The 21291-nt window shown below is 43.7% G+C and overlaps 1 pseudogene; it reads left to right on the forward strand.

Moving 5' to 3' along the window:
* The first annotated feature begins 5409 nt into the window (after window positions 1-5409).
* On the forward strand, window positions 5410-15376 carry LOC140908779 (vimentin-1/2-like; annotated as a pseudogene).
* The last annotated feature ends 5915 nt before the right edge of the window (window positions 15377-21291 follow it).

Genomic DNA, 21291 nt, shown 5'->3' on the forward strand with positions numbered 1-21291 from the left:
ACTGAGAGTTTTGTCTGAGTAAACACTGAATAAAAACATAAAAACTGAATAAGGACTTCAAGATTTGGTCCATAATATTTGTCAGTTTATATGAAATCTATATGCCTTATACACCAGTATTCATGCTTTCCCAACATTTAACACCTTGTGGTAGCTATTTATATATTTGACAGCTAAGGTGCTGTTGGTTCAGTAAAACACCACTATTCAGGATGGCACTTAAGCACTTACTTTAGTGCTTTCCTAAATCAGGTCCTAAATGAACATTGCATTTCTGTGAGTTCCCACAACTCTATTGAAGGTTTACAGGAATAGAAAAAGAAAATTAATAGTGTAGTTGTGTCTAGAAAAATTAGCAAGTCTAGTGGGAGAGCTAGACACAACAGAGCACATAAACCATGCTGACACATGGTAAGTATGCCTAAAGCATGCTTAATTAAGCTGAGAGAAAGTACCAAATATAAGAAGTTGATAAAAGTCACTTTGTATAATGAAGATGTTGAAGTACTATCTAATCTGAATTGGGGGAGAACATTCATAGTAGGTGGTTTTGAGTTTTCCATTTCTGTTGATTCTTTTTGAAGTTAACTACATAAAAAGCAATATGTAGATTTTTGTGTTGATTACTGACACCTCTTTCCAGTCACTCTCTATATTTTGTTTTAATAAGATGACAGATAACAAGAGCAGTAGACCATCTGATAGCTTGCTGAGAGATATTTAAAGAGAGAAAGTATGGGGATAATATTCTAACTGTATACTTTCCTGATCCACACTGGATAAAATATGACATCTGAAGAATAGCAGGTATTGAGAAACTTTCCAAGCAGAGAACTGTGCTGGGTGGTACTGCTCAGGTGGATCCCATCTCAGTGCCTTGTACACAAATTAGTAAACATTCTGATCAGTTTCTCCTGGCTCCAACCATTTCTTCCTTGGATGTTCTTCCCTCCTGAGACACATTGAGAGGGAATATGTCTTCCTCTGAAAGTTTCCACTATTGGCCACTATGGAAGCTAACATAGTTAGGGCCCTACCAAATTCACAGACCACTTCGGTCAATTTCACAGTCATGGGATTTTTAAAATCGTAAATTTCATTATTTCTGCTATTTAAACCTGAAATTTCAATGTTGTAATTGTAGGGGTCCTGACCCAAAGAGGAGTTGCGGGGGAGGGGGTCACAACGTTAGTGTGTGTGTGTGTGGGGGGGGTTGTGGTACTGCTACCCTTATTTCTGCACTGTTGCCGGCAGTGCTGGCTTCAGAGCTGGGTAGCTGGAGAGCAGTGACTGCTGGCCTGGAGCCCAGCTCTGAAGGCAGAGCTGCCGCCAGCAGCAGTGCAGAAGTTGTTGTATGGTATTGCCACCCTTACTTGTGCGCTGCTGCCTGCAGAGCTGGGCCCTCAGTCAGCAGCCACCACGCTCTGTCTGCCCAGCTCTGAAGGCAGCAGTGCAGAAGTAAGGGTGGCACAGTATAGTGTTGCCACTCTCACTTCTGTGCTGCTGCTGGGGAGCGCTGTCTTCAGAGCAGGGCGTCCGGTCAACAGCCATAGCTCTCCGACCACCCAGCTCTGAAGGCAGCAATGCAGAAGTAAGGGTGGGAATACCGCAACCCCACTAAAATAATCTTGCAACCCCCGCTAAAGCTTCCTTTTGGGTCAGAACCCACAATTTGAGAAATGTTGGTCTCTCCTATGAAATCTGTATAGTTTAGGGTAAAAGCACCCAAAAGACCAGTCTGAGATGCATTTTTCATGGCAATGAATTTGATACGGCCCTTTGTTACCAGAGTTGCCTGTTACTTTGGAGGTATGCTGATTTATTAGGGTTACTCTTTGGGTTGGGGGTCTGTTATTCTGTCAATGTATTTCTTGTGTCACTTGTGCTTTCAGACAGAGCTCTACTTCTCCCTTCCGCAAGTTCCCTCACAATGGAGCTATCCTGCAGGGCCTAGGTTCCCCAGGGCTGGGATCCTCCAGCCCCAGAATCAGGTGAACACACACACACATTAACACAGCATGGCTGAGTGGACTGGGTTAATCAGCACTCCCAAGCTGACCCCTTGTATGTCCTTGGACTCAGCAGGCTGGGTCGAGCATCACTTCCAAGCTGTCACCCTCATATGCCACGAGCACCGCACCGGAATAGAGTATGCCTGAGCAGGCTGGGTGGAGCAACACTTCCAAGCTGCCACCCTCCCATGCCACAGGTTCAGCACGTCCCTATCCCCACTTTCCCATTACAATTGTTCTGGTAGTAACCCACTTGATGAGTAAACCCCACAGGCGTTTTTGGCGCTACAGGGATCTTTATCTTAAGTAAGAGGAGCATTGCTGCAGAGCAAATGGGGAAGCCAGCAACACGAGAGAGAGAGAGAGAGAGAGAGAGAGAGAGAGAGAGAGAGAGAGAGAGAGAGGGAAGCAACCAGCTTAACCATAAAAGTTATTTATTGCCAGGTAATAACCATGGAAGGAGAGCCAAACAAACAAAACAGTTACAATATTAACTTAGCTTAAATTTGATTACAAAAGTCAGGTTTAGAAAACTATATCTTATCACACAAGTCAGGGTTAGAAAGCTAAACCTAGACTATGAAAAAAAAACCAGAGAGAGCGAGTTGGGGTGAAGCTTGAATCGATCAGGGGTTCCATATAGTGGTTCCATATGTAGCTGAGGGCTGGAGTGCTGGAGACAGGCAGAGACCCTAGCACAATCAGTCAGGAGAAAATGAAGTCCCTATGGAACCAATGCAGATTTTGGATTCAGGCATCAGAACCCTTACTTGAGCGTGGGTAGGAGGTTTGTAGGGAAACAACAATGGTTCAAGGGAGAATACTAGATTTGTTTATGGGTAAACTGATGGCTCAAGGGAGTATACCAAAGTTGTTTTGTTCAGGCTAGACAATAGGGACTGATCATTCCTGGCTATGGGCAGTGTTCCTTCCAGGGAGCTCACAAAGCAATTAGGCAGCTTCAGTATTTTGGATACCAATAAAGGATTTATTGCTAGAATTGGTCTGATAACTACAGAGCTGGGTGTGCGCAGGTGTAGGTTCATTAACATCTGGAGCAGAGATCCCTCATCATGCAGTGCTTCCTTGCTTTTCTGGTCCCAGAGTTCATTCTGGTTCTTGCCTTGGAATCTCTGTTCTCCATTCTGTTTACTAATGGAGATGCCTTCTGTCACGGAGTCCCCGAGCAATGCTCTGGAACTGCTCCCTACGAAGCCAGTCAAGACTCTGGTGAAGTCTCCTCTCTGTGAGCAGACTGTCTGCAGGGCAAAAAGCTTGCACAGTTTCCACCTTCCTGGGTCAGACCTCTGAGCATTCAGCATCTTCTGCCCCTCCATGTGCTTCCCACAGCGAGTCCACCCAGGTGGGGTCCTGGGGAAGCCAGAGGGTCCTGCACCCCAACTTTGCAGTGAGACAGGACTCTCAGCCAGCCAGTAAAACAGGTTTATTAGACCACAGGAACACGATCATAAAACAAAGCTTGTAGGTACAGAGAACAGCTGTACCTACCTCAGCTGGGTCCACTCTGGGGGGCAGTGAGCCAGACAACCATGTCTGCACTTCACTCCTCGTCCCCAGCCAGCCCCAAACTGACTCACCTTCCAGCCCCTCCTCCTCTGGGCTTTGTCCCTTTCCTGGGACAGGAGGTCACCTGATTCTTTTGTTCTCCAACCCTTTATCTATCACCTTGCAGGGGGGAAGGGCCCAGACCATCAGTTGCCAGGAGACAGAGTGTCCTCCATTTATGTACACTGGCCCTTTGCTCTGCAACAATTACACTCCCTTATCCCACCACCTAGAGACTTAAGAAATGCATTGGGGAAACTGAGGCACCAATACAGTATTCAGAGGAAACATTAAGAACAGTCCCACTTCGTCACATCTTCCTGTCCCATCTTTGATGCAAATAAGGCTAGGGGAGTTTCCTTAATCCTGTCACCCTTGTCAGGAGGGATTTAGGTGTGTTTTATGCTGCCTTTTTATTGATTTTTGTAAGTCTTTCTTTTGATCGGTTTTGTTTCAAGTAGAGACTGGGGTGAGGGGTCCTTGGTGAGTCAGACAGGCTGGATACTCCGCCCTGGTTCCCCACGAACACATATCTGACAGATAACACCCTAAACTTAGTAGATTAGATGGACTTTCACTCTGTTCCAGTACTGCATTTCCTATATTCGTAAGATAACAATGGTCTATCCATAATATCCTTATGTTTTATACTAATAAGGCTTTAGATTATTAAAACATACCCATTAGAACAAAGAATTCGACCAACCCAAGACTGAAGGTTAATCAGGTGTTTCAGTTTTGAATATATATGTCCTAATAAGCTTTAAGGGAGCAAGTAACAGCACCATTTTATTTCTCTTAATTCTGTTGCACTTTCAAGCTAATGCTTGTAGTAAAAGCAAAGCACAGTGTGTGGAATAAAAGCTATTTTTGTATTAAATTATATTTAATAAAACATGAAGATCTATGCAACCCCTGCAAATGAATGTATGAGCTCCTGCATGAATTCTTGGAACTTTTATTTTTTTCTTATTTCCTTTTCTTGGAATGGTGAAATTGGTGATACAAACCACTACGGTGGGGGAGGGGATTTAAAGTCCATATGCTGAAGCAGCGGTAGTAGCCATGTTCTAATCCCCCTGTTTCAAGTTAGCTATTAGGAACGCTTTCTTCTCTGTGATTTACCAGCCTTGTTCGTGTTTACCTTGGCACTATAATTTGCTCCGCTGCAGTGCTGGAGATGCTCCCTCTATAGTGGATGTTTTTAAAAAGCACCCCTTTTCCACGTAGCCTTCTGTGTCTCCTACAGCGCAGACCGAAGGTAAGAGACACATTGGTACTGTACGTTTCACGTATATCCAGACTCTTGCTCGCACGCTTTGTTCTCCAGCTCTCATGCTGGACCTGGCACGTCTGACTGAGGCATTAGATCAGCTGCAGGAGGGAAGGCTGCTGCCGAGCCCTTCCCTTCTCCTCTGGGGATTTGGCTTCTGAGGGGGATTTTGACAGGGAGGAGGGAAGGGTGAGTCCGCCTGCTGCTGGGACCCGACTAGGACATTCCTGAGCTGCTGGCGGTGTAACACGGGAATGTCGCTCCCGGGCTGCCAGCATCGCCACTATCTGCACACTCAGCTAACTCCAACCAGCTTTCCAGGGCTCTGGCTCTCGTCCCTCGAGCCACCCATTCCTAGACACCCATCCTAGTGACCATCCACCCCTCTGTCATTCTCTCCCGGCCGGGATCCCTCCCTCCTTAGCTGCACCCTCCTCTCCCTTCACTCAGGATCACTCCTCTAGCCACCCACCCCTCGCCCTCCAGCCAGCCCTCCGCAGGGAGCCCCGCTGAGTCGCAGCCCAGCCAGGATGTCCTCCTACCGCCGGCGCTTCCGGGATGGCGGCGGTGCAGCGGCTGGGAGCAGGCCCCCACGCCAGCGCTGCTCGACCAGCCGCAGCCGCCGCGAGCAAATCCGGAGCCTCTCCGCTACCTGGGCGAGCAGAAGGACCAGCTCGGCCACCCGCGGGCCGCTCCTGGCCAGGTAAAGGGGAAGGCGGAGGGGTGGGGCGAGGCGTGGCCGCGGCTGGCCTGACAGCTGCTGCGAACGGCAGCCGAGCTCTCCTGCAGCAGCGGGCACCAGCTGCCGCTGACAAAGGGGCTTGCGCTCCACTTCAGGGGAGGCTAGGGCGGGCTTCCGCTCAGAGGGGACTTCGCCGCGCTCAGTCTCGGGCCCCAGTGAATATTAGGAAGGTCTCCCGCGCATTGCTGGGGGCGGGCGGGGGAATCAGGCCTGTCCCTTTAAATTGAGAAACAGTTCTCCTGAAGCATAGTTGTGGACAGAGACTGAGCTATAGATCCGGGTGCTGCGCCTCAGGTATTAAAGGGTGCAAACGATCGGAGTCGAAAATTAAAGGTTAGAAAAAGATTTCTCTGCACCCGCGGCGCGCCCGGAGAGACACCCCGGGGCCGAGGCACTTTTTACAGCGCGGTTTGCCTCGCAAGTTGTGTGCTTCTCTTGCGTCTTCCCTCCTCTCCCGATCAAAGATCTGTAGACAATATGAAAAGCGTTTTAGCAAAATCGAAGTGCGTTGTTCCCCGGACTAAGTGCCATGAGTGAACATTAAAGGGCGAAAAGGACAATGATTCAATTAGAAAGATTATTTCTAATTCGTTTGTTGGCGAATTAAGTGTTTTTAGGGGGAGGTGAAACAAAACCAGCAGCTTGGGCTATTCCCGATCAACTCCTTGGGATTTCTTCAATTCCCTGAGGGCCGAAATAGATGTATCAATATTTACCCTGCCCTTTTTATTTTAAATATTTTAAATCCATATTCGAAAGACCTAAACTGAACTATTTCACATAACAGTGACTTAGCTTAAGGTAAAGAAAGGGTTTAAAGGAGCTATTGCGATAATCTTTGGGTCGCATACACAGGGACATCAATATAAGTACACAAATAAAACAAAAAAGAAAAGGAGGACTTGTGGCACCTTAGAGACTAACAAATTTATTTGAGCATAAGCTTTGGGGTGAGCTACAGCTCACTTCATGGTATGCATTCAGTGGAAAATACAGTGGGGAGATTTATATACATAGAGAACATGAAACAGTGGGTGTTACCATACACACTGTAACCAGAGTGATCACCTAAAGTGAATTATTCCCACTCTGGTTACAGTGTGTATGACCTCTATAGTAGTTTCCCAACCTACTCCCTACCTAGAGGCTTTAAAAAGAAATACAATACAATGGGTTATCGTAGTGGCACTCATTTCTGATTTACAATTAGCAAGTTTTTGTTATTTACTATTATATATTAACATTCTATACACGTGTTGGTTCAGTATGTATTAAGACATTAATCCAATCGATTTTCTTTGAGCGCAATGAGCTCGTTTCAATGCATTTTTGTTCCTTTTTTTTAAAGCGTTGTGGGTGCGCACGTGTTTGATATGGAGGAGTAATTAAAAATACATGACTTCGCTGGGACAGGCGCTCGCGATACCCCGTCTTGCTGACGCTATGGGCCCAATCTTGAAGTAATTGGACCCGATCCTGCATTCATGGAAGTCAATGGCAAAACTTCCATTGTCTTTAATGGGAACAGAGTCATGCAAGGGGAGGGGTTAAATGCTGGTTAGCAACATCTGAGCCAACTCCACATCCTGCATCCCAAAAAGGTCTCATACAAACCTGGTCTGAAAGGGCTGTGCAACCGGGGCATTCCGTCACCAGCCCTAGCTGTGAGGATGGGGGTAAGATGCCCATAGATGTTTGAGAAAAAAATACGCGTAGAAAGGCGTGTTGAGGTTTAGCTGGTAAGGGAGGCTTCCTTTTCAGTATCTAGTAAAAAAGGAATGTTCCCAGATACTTATGTACCTGGCAGACCCCAAGATCTTTCCTTTCCTTCTCCAGTTACCAAATCTACTGCTTCAGGAACTCTTGGAGTTTGGGGGGACTAGTTCCTTCCCACGCGCTGTTAATAAAGTTAATGAGGGCCACCAGAGTCAGTAACCGCCGTTGAATGGCCCCTTACTAAGACACAAGACTGATAGATTAAATAGCAATTCAATCACCTTCCATATCCAAGACCCCCTTCTGGGAACTTGACAGCGAGGTTCGATTGGCGCTGAAAGTGGCGGTGGCGCTGGAGACTCTGGGTTTGGGAGCTCGGTGTGCGCGGGGCGGGTGGGAAGCTGGTTCTCGCAGCTCCATTGGGTGTATTGTGGCGGGTGTCTGGGGGTCTAGACCAGAATCCCCAACGTGTGTGGGGAGCCAGTCAGGGGTTGATTGATTCATCTTTTGCTTCTAGGTAAGAGCCTTAGAGCAAGGAAGCTAACCGCTGGAGACCCAGCTCGAAGCCCTGCGGTGGCCTGGGAAATCTGTATCGAGAGCGGCTGCTGAAGCTGTGCAGAGTCAGGGACCTTAGGAAAGCGCACAGGGTAATAGCCCTGCGCCACAGCCCAGCCTGCTGTATCACAACACACAGCCACTGGGGAGCACCACAGCAAGCCACGCTGGCCTTCCCCCATCTGTCTGTTTCCACCTGTTGTCCTTCTTATACATAGATTGTGAGCCATTTGGAACAGGGCGTGTCTTTTTGTTCTGTGTTTGTACAGCACCTAGAGAGTTACCCACACGCCTCCTGGGTGTGGTGTTCTGTCCCCTCTAATGGCACCCAGACCACCTACAGAGACAGAGATTAAGGAGTCTGCTCCACAGCCTTAGCTAACAGGCAGTTGGCTTTTAGCCCATGCAGTGGAGGCTCCTGCACTCAGCTCCAGAGACCCCCAAGGTTCCATCCCGCACCTGGTCGACTGGGGTGTGTTGGTGTTACGCTAGCTCCATGGGGTCAGCGGTCTTGGTCCATGACTCTGGCTCCTATGCACTACAGTAATAGGTACAAGGGTGCACCACACCCAGGCAGGGCAGCACCGAAGTGCTCCACACAGGACCATACTATAGCATGCCCGTGTGTCCCACCCACACAAGAACATGTCACAATGGTGCCACACCCACAGCAATGCACCACAGAATGCCCCCGTGTAAAGTGCCCAGGAAAATATACCCTGTCACCACACAACAGTGCTTCTTCACACAGTACTGTAGGTCCAACACCACACTTTTTCAAGGCTTTTCCAAGGAAGCTGTGGCCGACCAGCTGCAGTCCGTAAAGAAACCCTATGATGATGTGCCTTTGAAGGGAGGAAGAAAGCGGAGAAGAGAATTGAAGCTTTTAGCCCCGTAGGACTGAGTTTATAATTAAGCAAAGCAGATGCAGTTTCCTGGAATGCAAGCTATACTCTGCATTGATCCTATCGTGCACTGAAACAATACACCGATTTGGGATCATTCTCATCCTGATATTAGTGCGACCCATTAGTCCTGGCGACACAAAATGGCAAAGGAGGGAAAGGGGGTGGAGGGAGAGAGAGACATTTTTTTATGAAGATTATTTCATCTGTTCAGCCATTCTGTCACATACGTTTTATTTCCGAGTGTGCTGTGAAATCAGAGGAAACCATTCTGTACCTACAGAGTGGAGTTCGAAAAGCCAGCATTGGTGTTAAATGTGAAATCCTTTGCTAGATCTTTATTTTATCTATTTATGCATTTATTTAATTGAAGGATGTGGAGGCTGCCACTTCAGCTCGCGTCTCCCTGGAGAAACAGCTGGGTAATCTGGAGGCTGAAATTGCATTCCTGCAGAGAGTACACAGTGAGGTTAGATTTAGAGGTTTGTACGTCTATTTGTCTTAAACATCACTTTCCAAGCCTTCTGTTCTGGAAGCTCAGCAGAAGTATCGTATTATTTACCATGTACTGTGTGTGTTTCTGTCAGAACAGGCAATCGAAGATTTGATGAAACAGAGCTACAGTGGTTCAGCGTGTGTTGATGTCTCCTGCTCAGTCCCAGACCTGGCTCCTGCTCTGAGGGACATTCAGATAGAGTCTGAAGGAATTGCAGCCAAGAACCTGCAGGTAAAATTATACTTCATCGGATCTGCAAAATGAAATTATCTGTCAGCCTTTGCTGATAAAAAAAATCCTTGTTCGTGACAAACATGTTTAATATATTTACTATGCCATCTCTAGAAACAAACATCCACAATATAGACAGATATCTTCATAAGAGAAATATTTCTCCTACTACACATGCCACAAAAGGCATAGAAAGGCATGGAGGGAGAGCCTACGTTCAATGGCTGTACACTGGAAGATTAATTTTAAAATTACAAGTACATTTTGCTAATTTACTTACACTTATCTATAGCCCTCCATACAATAGTTGGCAATATTCCCATTACTTTAACTAAATTTATGTATTAATGAAATCACTGAAACACATATTTTCTTTCATATCTGACTATAAATATTCATGTTTGCCATATTCCGTTTAATTTCCCCTCAGGAAATAGACGAATGGTACAAAACCAGATTTCTTGACTTTAATCAACCTTCCACAAAACATACCGAGAATTTGAGACGTTTCAGGGAAGAAATAGGGAACTGCAAAAGAAGTGTAAGTGGATTTGAAAACCCCTTCCAGCTTATGTTATGTCACTTCTAATGCAACCCTTTGTTCTGATTTCACTAAGTTAGGTAATGTGACAGTCGTCTGATATATTTTCCAGTAATGGTGGTCTTTTAGGCTATATTTGCAGGGAGGGAGGTGGACTGGAGGAGTGGTGACTCTATATATGACCCCATGTCAAACCGGTAGAAAGCATACGCGAATAATATTTTATATAACTTCGGCTACTTATTAATTCCCACATCTGAAATCAACGTGTAGGTCGGTTCAGATCATCTGAAAAAAATGACTGACAGGGTTAGAAGACAATTAGTTTGCAATAGAACATGTCTTGTTTGGAAGAAAGTGACACTTCTAAAGACAGACAGCTCCTTGGTGTGGAGTCTAGGTGCCATTCGGGGTAGATTTATTAAGCTGTGAAAAACACAGTGAAATAGCAGTTGCTAGTTAAGTCCACACTTTAGTTTCCAGCATAAGGACAAATACTAAGGTAAGTGTCAGAGACTGAGGTGTTATTAAAAGTTACTATCTTACAGATAGCTAGATCCCTTTGACAGGTAGGGTTAGGGCACAAAGTCCAAACCTCCTCCCTAACCCACATTTAAAATCAACGAAGCTGCAAACCTCCAACACAATAATTTATTATTTCAAAGGATTTTCATTTCTGGGCCCTAGAGACTCTTACACTTTATTTACCACACCTCCTCCCAGTAAAACCTTACAACAGACAGAAATGCAATATCGAATTTCAAATCAATGCATTTTCTTCTGATTTCCACATATTTTGGCCAGATAGGAACATATTCAATTTTCTCGTGGCTTAAGTACACTTATATTAAGTGTATGTTTGATACAAAGTGGGTGTGCCCAGTTCTAGCATAGAATATGGGGGATGCAGACATGCAGGATTCAGTGCAGCACAAACTGTTCATATTGAGCAGGTGTTTAAATTGGCCTCAACCTCTTCCTTGCAGGCGAGGTTCATTTTGAAGAGGATTTTTTATTACGGTATGGTGCAGCTTTATTAAAATCGAAATCTGTGGTGGCACTGGAAACTTTTCTCATTTCTGTCCAAAACCATTTCAGTTCTTGGGATACTTGTGGAGATAAAAGACAAGATTTCAAGGCTCAAAGCCTGGTCCCATTAAGTCCATGGGAATTTTGCCTGTGACTTCAGTGAGGCCAGGATTTCATGGCAGGAGTGAACAGATCGGTGATTTCGCATTGCACTCTTCTGGTGCTACAGATTAAGGCCCTTAAAACAGAAATGCAGCATTAGGGATTCAGATCAAGCAAATCCAAGAGAAATACACCGAAGTGACTGAAGAATTACAGGCAAGCTACATCTCGTAGGTTTTAATTTAATTTAATTTTTTCCTCTTTGCAAATATTGAATTAAGCCAATAGGTAAACTAGGCCAATATAAAACTATCCTGAATTTTAATTGTTAGGAGCCATCTTTTGGAGTAGGCAGTCACTAGACTTAAATACACGTCCTTCGACTGCCTTGTAGATCTTTGAAAAGCAGGAAACCTGGCACACCTTTCTCTGTCCTGATTTATTTTTGCTAGTCCTTTCTGCAGTTAACAAGAATTCTTCACACAGTACCCTTTGCACAGCTCACTCCGGCATATTAACATCCTAGACCGGCTTTTGATTAATTGCTCTCTTTGGATGCGATCAGAGGAAAGATGTGTGTTGATCTTTTCAGGAGAAAACACAAACACTGCAAGAGGAACTGAAAGCAATGAAGGAGAAAATTGCCCTCCATCTGTGTGACTAGCAAAATCTCCTGCACGTGAAAAAATGGCTTTGGACGTTGAGATCGCCACATATAAGTTATGATGCTGATGAAGAAGCAGATTTATGCCAGATTCACACGCGATCCTCGTTCGCTTGTTTGTGTTTTCTTTAGCTTTCGGGGTCTCCTTCATTCCACAGTCACGCTCAATGCTACGGTGCTTTTTGTTTTTTTTTAAGGAAGCTGATTGAAAGTGAGGATAGAAGAACTGGTGACCTCTCTGAGTGGACTCCATCTCATAGGCAGGATGACAGGCCATGGGCAGGGCAGTACCATTGAAAACATTGTCGAAGGTCAGGCTGAGCCTGTAGATATCACCCCCAGCAAACCTGTGCTTATCAGGTAAAGGAGTCATTTCCACCGGGATAGGGACCGATAGGAAAAACATATGACAAAAATGCAAGGGAATAACAGAAACCTTGAGATTCACAGGGATGGGGGAAATCGTGTGTAATTATTGGGAATCACACTACTTCAGTATACTATTTTCTCTCACAAGCCGAAGTAATGACTGATCGAGGTTCTGATGTAACCATGCCCCGAGAATAATCCACTCAGGCTTGCACTGTATGTATTTAAAAGTATTTCTGACCCTGTATCTTCAGCTGACTTTGCACCATTCCTAATGCGTTGGCACAGTCTAGGAGGTCGTGTCTGTGATTTGCACAGGGGTTATTACTGCCTCATTAGTACCTTTGAATGTTCATTATTTTTGCCCCACCGGTTTTCATTCATTACCATCATCTTCCCCTTAAAACAGTTGAGACAGACAATGCCTACATCCAGGAAGACACCCGAAAGAGGATGCTAAGGATTACTGGTGCTACTGCGGCTGAGAGCTAAGAAGAATATATCACGATGATAATTTGCTTGGGATCAAAGAAAAGAGAGTCAAATGCCACACGCTTCAATCTTTCTAACTTTAGCGCCTTTAGTCAAACCGCATTTCCAAACTATGCATGGTTTTTAAACCTGGTTTGTCGCTTTTATTAAATTAAATAAAATTATGAGCATGCATTTTTTGCCTGAGCTGGTCCCTTTTTCTTCTGCTCTGTTTAATGATTACCCAAAGCAAGGCATTGCGCATTATTTCGCAAAGGTATTTGTTAGCCTTTAAAGGACCTGACAGTTGTTATAACATTTTGCATCTCTGAAACATTTAGTAGTAACCTTTTTTCCAAGTTTCAGAGTAGCAGCCGTGTTAGTCTGTATTAGCAAAAAAGAAAAGGAGGACTTGTGGCACCTGAGAGACTAACCAATTTATTTGAGCATAAGCTTTCCTGAGCGACAGTCAGTCATCCAATGAAGTGAGCTGTAGCTCAGGAAAGCTTACGCTCAGATAAATTTGTTAGTTTCTAAGGTGCCACAAGTCCTCCTTTTCTTTTTTCCAAGAAGTGTCATGTGGTAAAGTCTAACTTATGGGAAGTTTCCATCCCGAAAAATCGCCAACCTTGCTGAAGATAAATGAATAGAAAACAGAGGAACATGTTAATTAATTAGATCTTACATAGATCACGCTTGAAGAAATTTTTTTTACAAAAGAAGACCTGACTTTGCCGGAATAATTTTCATTCCCATCTATTAAAAATGATTCGGCTCTAAACTAGAAGCTCGCGTTATGTTTTTGAGCAGGGCCCTATTATTTTTGTATTTTATGTTTTCTAATCTATATCGCTACACAGACACACTCGCACGTATTACTTAAGAGAGAGAACAAGATTTTGACTCAGCTGTTGGCGATTTCATGGAAAGGATTGTTAAGAAACTCTCCTCCTAACATCACACCAAACTTGAAACGTCTCTCAAACACAAAGCAGCGCCTAAATCAAAAGCTTCTTTTCAGCTCCATTTCTGAAAGGTTCACTCAGGGTGAATTACAATTTATTCCAGAGAAAATAAACTGCTCTGGTTAAAAGAAAATGCCTCCACACTCGCAGAAAGCCAGGGAGAATTATAAGGGGTCACCTCATCACCCGAACGGTCGGTCCGGTATAATTATAATAATACACTTTCCACACAGACATGCTTATTTGCGCCAAATCCAGGCTATTCGAAAACAATTTCGAAGTTACATCGCAAGACTAATCAGAGTATTGTATCCCTTTCTTACAAAGGTGACGTGATACGTTCTGAGCAACACAAACGTGGCAGGAAAGCCTATTTCCGTTTTGGCAGGCTATTGTTTAGTGCTAACAGAGCCCGGCATGAAAATGTACCTTTATTTCTTTACTGAACATCGGACCTACCTATGTATGTTCCCTTCGAATGCTGGAAATAACTGCTGCCGTTCCCCGTCATCAGAACTAGCAACCTGTTATTGAATGACTGGGTGATTTTTAATGCTCAAATAAATTGGTTAGTCTCTAAGGTGCCACAAGTACTCCTTTTCTTTTTGCGAATACAGACTAACACGGCTGTTACTCTGAAACCTGGGTGATTTTTCTAATTCAGCACCGTCACCGTAGTTATCATCAGAAATTTTACAATGGCCTGATTCTGGTTTCCTCAACTGCCCAGACAACTTCCCTCCTCTTCCGCCTTTTAGATATTGAGCTCCTTGGGGAGCTCAAAGATGTATCGTTTTGTCTTAACTCAGAAGTTGTGTGTACTGACGTTCAAGGGAAGCACGTGGGATAAAGAGGGACGCTGTGTTGGTCCATTGTAGTGAACTCTTGGTTTGAAGAGCATACAGACTTACCCAGAAATCCCACAGGTCCACTGAAGGATAGCTCCATCCACGGCTATTCGTCAATAAGGTCCGGAGGCAACCCACGCTCCAGGTGTCCCTAAACCAGCAACTGCCAGGAGCTGGGCCTGGAAGACAGGGGATGGATCACTCAGACTGTTCGGTTCAATCCCCCAAGCATCTGGCACTGGCCATTGCCAGAGACAGGATGTGGGCTAGATGGGCCGCTGGTCTGACGCAGAGTGGGGGGTTCTTATTCACACTAGCAACACAACCGCTTACAGTGCTTATGTGGTAAACCCTCATAAGTTGCCAAGGCAGCCTGGACAGTCGGAATCAAAGCAAATCGGAATAGTTTGCGTTAAGAGCAGCATGCCACAAAGGAGTTTTGCTTGCTTCAGTTGTGTGTTGGGGCTATTCATGAGTGAGCCTCTGTAATTTTGATATTTATGCGAAATGAGGGCCACGTAGACCAAAACTTGATATGACCACTGGCACAATAGTCCATAATGACAGCTTCAGGTGTTTTGTGATGAAAATGCAGATATTCTTCTGCCGGGAAGTCATCTCATGAGACAGATTTTTGTTATAATTTCCAGAATATAATAAATGTTTGGCCTTCTATACAAGTCCAAAACAAACAAACAAAATCCCCACCAGTGGAAAATCCAAACACAAGATATAGCTCCACCCAACGTGCAAAGTTAAGACCCTGATTATCCTTTTAGAATAAGGGCATTAAAGATCTATTTGGCGTCATATGTACATGTTTTTATGAACCGGGAGCATCAATGCGAGCAACACGACATGGTCCGCAAACGGCAGCTCGATTCTGGATGAATGTTAAAGCTTTCTGAAGATGTGTGTGTGTGTGTGTTGAATATGTGCCACATTTATTTTGAAAGCGCGGTCTGAGCATTCAGTAATACTGTAGAAAGTCCATACCTACGGACTTTTTTTTTCCATTTTGAAGGCAATCATATGGTTTAGTGGACCCAATCCTGCAAATCTGTATTCACGTGAACAGCTTCTACACATAGGAGCACTCCACCGAAGCCAAGGGCACTGCTGCAGTGAGCAATGGCTAGGTGCTTTACACATCGACTTGATTTTCCCTTCCATTCTTTGGCAAGACTTGGGGGAAACGCAGCTTTTAAAAATAGTGCTAGTAGTTCTTTATGGGAATAAGCAACAATGGACAGGAAGACAGAAGACAGCCTTGACTCTAAAACTGAGGATTATCAAGCGCCATCTTAACACAAGAGTTGGCTGGCGTCAAGTCGTTTTGAATGCAGGTTATTTCGAGCCTGGCTGGCAAAGATTTTAAGGCGAGAGGTTTGTTTAAAAGATTCCGTGGCAGAAGCATCCAAGTAGCAAAAGGATCTCTCTTTCTAGTTAGGCTGTTCCCGGAGAGCGTGAAGGAGATAAAAGGCGTGTGTGTGTGTATGTGTGAGAGAGAGAGAGAGTGAGAGAGAGAAAAGAGACAGAGACCGAAACTTTTGAGTGAAAGACTCTCCTCTCTTCCATACACACTTTAAAACCACGATTCAGAGATGACATTGGATGGGAAGAGGACAGCGCTTCAGCAGCAATGTTAAACTATTTTTATTTAGGGATTTCAAAACAAAACAAAACAGCACAACAACGAATATGAGGCAACAACATTTATACTAAAACTACATAAATTACAAGGAAAATGACTCCTTGACAGATGACACCTATGCGCTGCTTTAGCTTCCTTACCACAAAACCGTCATCATCAATAGATTGTTTTCAGTTTGAAAAATATGACAAGGATGAAGGAAAAGGGCATTATACTTCCTCCTGATGTATAAAACGAGATCTGAAAATAGACTTATGCACAGAGCCTATACAGTAGAGGTAACGTGGATTTAAGCCTTGGCTGTTCTATATATCCATTTAGTTTCCTGTTTCAGACATTTCTACTTCATTAAAAAGAAGTCAAGTCACTTTAAGCAGGAACCAGAGGAGAAACCTTCAGTTTGTCAAATTCATTAATTAGAGAGCTGCATACACTAGAAAAATACTCTGCTTCTTCCCTGCCTCCCCACTGTTTCACCATGAGGAAATGTTTACCAGAGTGTAATGAACAGTTTGTGATAGCTGGGTTTTTGCAAAACTTCCATTTGTCCTTGCTGATAGTCATGTCTTGCAAAGCAGAAAATGATGAAACCCTTTACAGCATTATGGGTTCTCATTAAAAATCCAGCTCTCACAGCCATTTCTTCGTTTTACTGGCAAAACCTATCACTTTCCCCATTTAGGTCATTACCAGCCAGCCAGCCCGCCCTGTCTTGCTCTCTGGTGCCGCTACAGAAAGAAATCTTCCCTTCTAGCAGCTACCATTCTCTCTCTCTCTCTCTCCCTCCCCCATACTAGTGGTTTCCCTGGCTCTTCTCAGATCAAGTGCTGAATTCAATAGGAGTCTAGGGGTGAAATCTTACTCAATCTGTCTGTCCCCAGCACAGCATTTAAATGCATATTTATTTATAGTAAGGAGATCAATGGAATAGGACCCAGGAAATTTGGGTTACATACCCCAGGGTCTGCCACTGGCCACTTGGGCAAATCATGGCTCTTCCTCGTGCCTCAGTTTCCCCAGTTGTAAAATGGGGATTATTCTACTTGCTTCATAAAGTGCTTTGGCTGAATGAAAGCACTATATGAGAGCTAGGTGGATGATGATTGCTATTAACAGTATTTTTGAATATCCAGTAATAATATATTGTATTATGATGCTGTTCAGGAGGAAGGTTTATTAGAAAATTAAATGTTTCATATTATAGCTACAATTACTCAGAAAATAGAACATTTATTCTACAAGATATGGCAACCCCCGATAACTCTTAAGGAAAAATGTACACTGTGTATAAAGACAGATTTCAGAGTAGCAGCCGTGTTAGTCTGTATTCGCAAAAAGAAAAGGAGTACTTGTGGCACCTTAGAGACTAATAAATTGGTTAGTCTCTAAGGTGCCACAAGTACTCCTTTTCTTACTGTGTATAAAGAATCAAGCGAAACATTGCAGAGGGATTATTTGAGTGGGAAAGTTTGACAGAATGCACTCTCTTTGGTCATATATTTTAGCTTTGTGTGTCTTCCTACAGTTTTATTATCCCTGGATCAGATTCAAAAACAGACTTGAAAATATCTAGCTCTCCACTATTTTCAGAGAAGTAGCCTAAACAGAGAGAATCAGTGAAAATATTCAAATTAGAAGAGTCCCAGCATGCCGTCTTTATGTAGGAAAAATCATATTGATATGAATGATCGTTTTGTCTGCCTCAAAGCTTCAGGAGCAGACCATTTAGGTGATACAACATATTAAAATGCCATAACAATACTCTAAAGGAGTTAAAATAGAGACTTCTATACAATGTATTTCAAGGGATTAAGAAGACATCATAAAACAAATGTATCAACGTACCCAAAAAGGTTCACAGGTATTTCCTGGCACATCTGTGAAACATCGAAGTTAATCTAATCACCAGTTTGCCTTTAAGTTGTGTTTTTCAATAATACACGTAAAAGCTTCAGTTAAGTGTGCGCTATCTGTGTCAAAAATAAGCAGTTCCTTTCACTGCTTTCCACTGGCTTTCATAGAGTTTGGATCAACCCCAGTGTGAACATCTGATTACAAACCTTATTTGTGTCAATCGTTCATGACTGCATAACGTTCTAACGGGACAGTACTAAAGAGATAAAATGAAAATAACCAATCTGCAGTACAAGTGCGGATCCTTGGTTAATCCTAAAATGCTGTATCTGCGCTGTTTATTTCTTCTCCCTAGATGCCGGGCTTGACATTTATTAGTACCAAATATCCCCTGTTTATCTGCACTTTCTACTGTTTCAACCTCTCCAGGTCACTTTGCGGTTTGGCTCGGTCATTTTGCGTCATTGCTCTCTCTCCTATTGTGGGGTCATTCATAGATTTGATCATAGAGTAATAGAGTAAAAGGACGAGATTGCTTAGGGATAGAGTGTAGAAGAAGAGGAGAGAACAGAGGAGAAATCGCTGGCGGGAGCAATAATGTGGTGGTGGGAGGTGCAGTCAGAGAGGTTAGAGGAGAACCATGAAAGGTAGGGAGCAGCTTCCGGGACAGGGTAATACTAAAGGTAGTGGATAAATCAAGGATAAGGGTGGAGAAGAAGCCTTGAGGTATAGTCTAGAAAAGGTCACTGGTAACTGATGAGGAAAATGTTAAGGGCGTGGAAGGAGCAAAAACCAGATGTTAGGGAGCAAAGCAAGAGCTTGGGGAGAGGTATTCAAGGCAGTGTGAGTAGCAAGTATGTTTCAAATTAGAGGCACAGGAGAGGAATGGGTGTTAGAAAGAAGGATGGGGGCTGATGGGGCCAAGAGAGGGCCTTTTGAGGACAGAGGAGAGGACATGCAGAGAAGATACCAGATTGAGAGGAATGAGGTACGGTGGGGCAAGGAAGGTCAGGAATCAGGAGGGCGAAGGACAAGTAAAAGATACTTCCAGCAAATAGCACCAATCTTCTCTTTAAAAGCCTCAGCAAGAAGCTGGGCAAAGAGGAAGGATTATAAAATGGAAGGCCGCTGAAGGGAAGAGGGAGAAGAGGACACGAGAGAATTAAGGAAGGGAGGAGAAGTACAGTAATTTGGCAAGGGAGTAACCCTGCTGAATGGAGAACACACAGGTTCTAGCCCTGGCAGTTTATGAGACATCTTGACAACAGATATGCTGGCTGAGAGAAAATGTAAGCAGTTTAGAAAATGTAAACAGTTTAAAAAAGCCCCAGTACCAATTTCTCTCTCATCCATGAAGACCAAAAAACAAATCCAAAAGAATAAACCAAATAATCCAATCAGATAAATACAGTCCTTGCTATTAGCCACAATCAATGTTAGTCCCAAGATATTAAAAGTTGCGTCTACAACAGCAAGGATCCTGTTTGTTTGATTGACTGGAAGACTGCCAGGTATCTGTATATTGCTACACTCGGCTGCTGAAAATTACTCAGCTGTGTGTAGAAGTGTCATTTGTTTTAAATAAGGCAACTCTAACGATAGTTTTCACCAGGACTCTCAGGTGAGAACGTGTTCTTTGCTAACTAGTGGGGTCTAGGATTTCAGCAGGATGTCGAATAGTCTTCTCAGGGGGCTATGCAGAGATAATGGCTGCGCACAGAGTTTGAGCTAAAGCTTATTGTAATCAGTTGAAGGATTACCATTAATTCCAATGGGCTCAACCTAAAGCTTTTCATTGATAGGGTATTGTAGAGAAATATTTGCCTTTTTCTGTATCCTTCATTCAATGACCAAAGCATTTTTGATGTAATTATGTCATAGACTTCTTTTTGGTTGAATTACAAGGAACCATATGTCTGAGCATGATCATCTATAATATTACACCTGAAGAAATGCAAGGTCTAGGGTTCTGACATTGCAGGCATTCAAAGGCGGGAATCAGTCATTTATTGCCACATTCCAGCTAAACCCTTTCCATCCTGCTCTGTCTGGTCACACTTTGTACTACAGACAAGTCAATTAAAACAAATAATATAGGATCAACACCGCATATTTCGAAGCAGAAAATACATTGGGCGCATTCTTTGCCCTTGATTTACTTGCTTAACCCCAATGATGTGCACAGGAGCCGTCCACAATATGGCCCATGTTTGCCTGGAACAGTGTTAGCCATTCCTGAGTTCGAGGCCCAAATTTTCCAGGGAATGTTGTAATTACATCTCAAGGGACAAATTCATCCTATGGTGTTGCACTAGGTATGAATTTGGCTTGTTAGATCCTGGATTTTGCATTTTAATCTAATTTACCGTGACAATACCAAAATATGTGAGTGGCTAGACCGCTTTCTATCGCTCATATGTCAGAGGAAAGTCGAGCTCACATACTGTGTAATTAAAGTTCAACTGTAATTTACATTACCCAAATTTGAGTCTGCCCGAGAAAGAGATCAGGATACAAAGGAAACTGTGTGGGGTATGGTAATTCTGTCAATTTTTATTCCAAAACGGCCCTTCCCCACAAACTCGGTTGTATCCGATCTGGTGGAAGACCTCAGAATATTATTTATTATTTATAGTATGCATTTGTGTCCGGTTGGTTTCAGGTTTTCAGACAGGTCCCAGAAATGTTGGCCAATAACGCTGAGACAAACCCTACATTATATAAACAGTGTCATGGGACCTTTAATGTCCACCACACAGAAAAGCCAGGGTCTGCGTTTTAAGGTGTCATCTCAAACAGTAAACTTCATGGTAGTTAGTCCATTCTCCACTGAAAGGAAGGGCAGAGGACTTTGTCTAAATTTGACCTTGTGGTTCCAGGACTCCGGGTGTTTCCCAACGTTAGGCTTCATGGATAGCTAGGTATGATCCTTGGGGCAGTACATGGTCCTTAACCAAATAACAAAAAGTGATCTAGTGTAGATCTGGATTTCACGTTGTCTTCCGCATAAGTGAACACAAGTATCAACTGACAGCTGAAAATACAGGGGATATTGGAAAGCATGACTGGACATTCTGTCTTTCAGACGATTAACTAGTTTCAGCTGTTTAGATGCTATTTCCCAGTAACGTTCTCTAGGGATAGAAAACGGAGCCATGTGTTCGGTGTGGACAAAAGCAACCCGGATACATTGTCAGAAGAGTGCTCGTCGTATGGCTCATTTAGAAACAGGTCATTGTTAGGTTTACAATGCTCTTCAAGATGCCCATTCAACAAGTGCGAACCATCATCGCACAAA

The sequence above is a fragment of the Lepidochelys kempii genome, chromosome 3, assembly GCF_965140285.1.
Source record: "Lepidochelys kempii isolate rLepKem1 chromosome 3, rLepKem1.hap1, whole genome shotgun sequence".
In the NCBI taxonomy this organism is placed as follows: Eukaryota; Metazoa; Chordata; order Testudines; family Cheloniidae; genus Lepidochelys; species Lepidochelys kempii.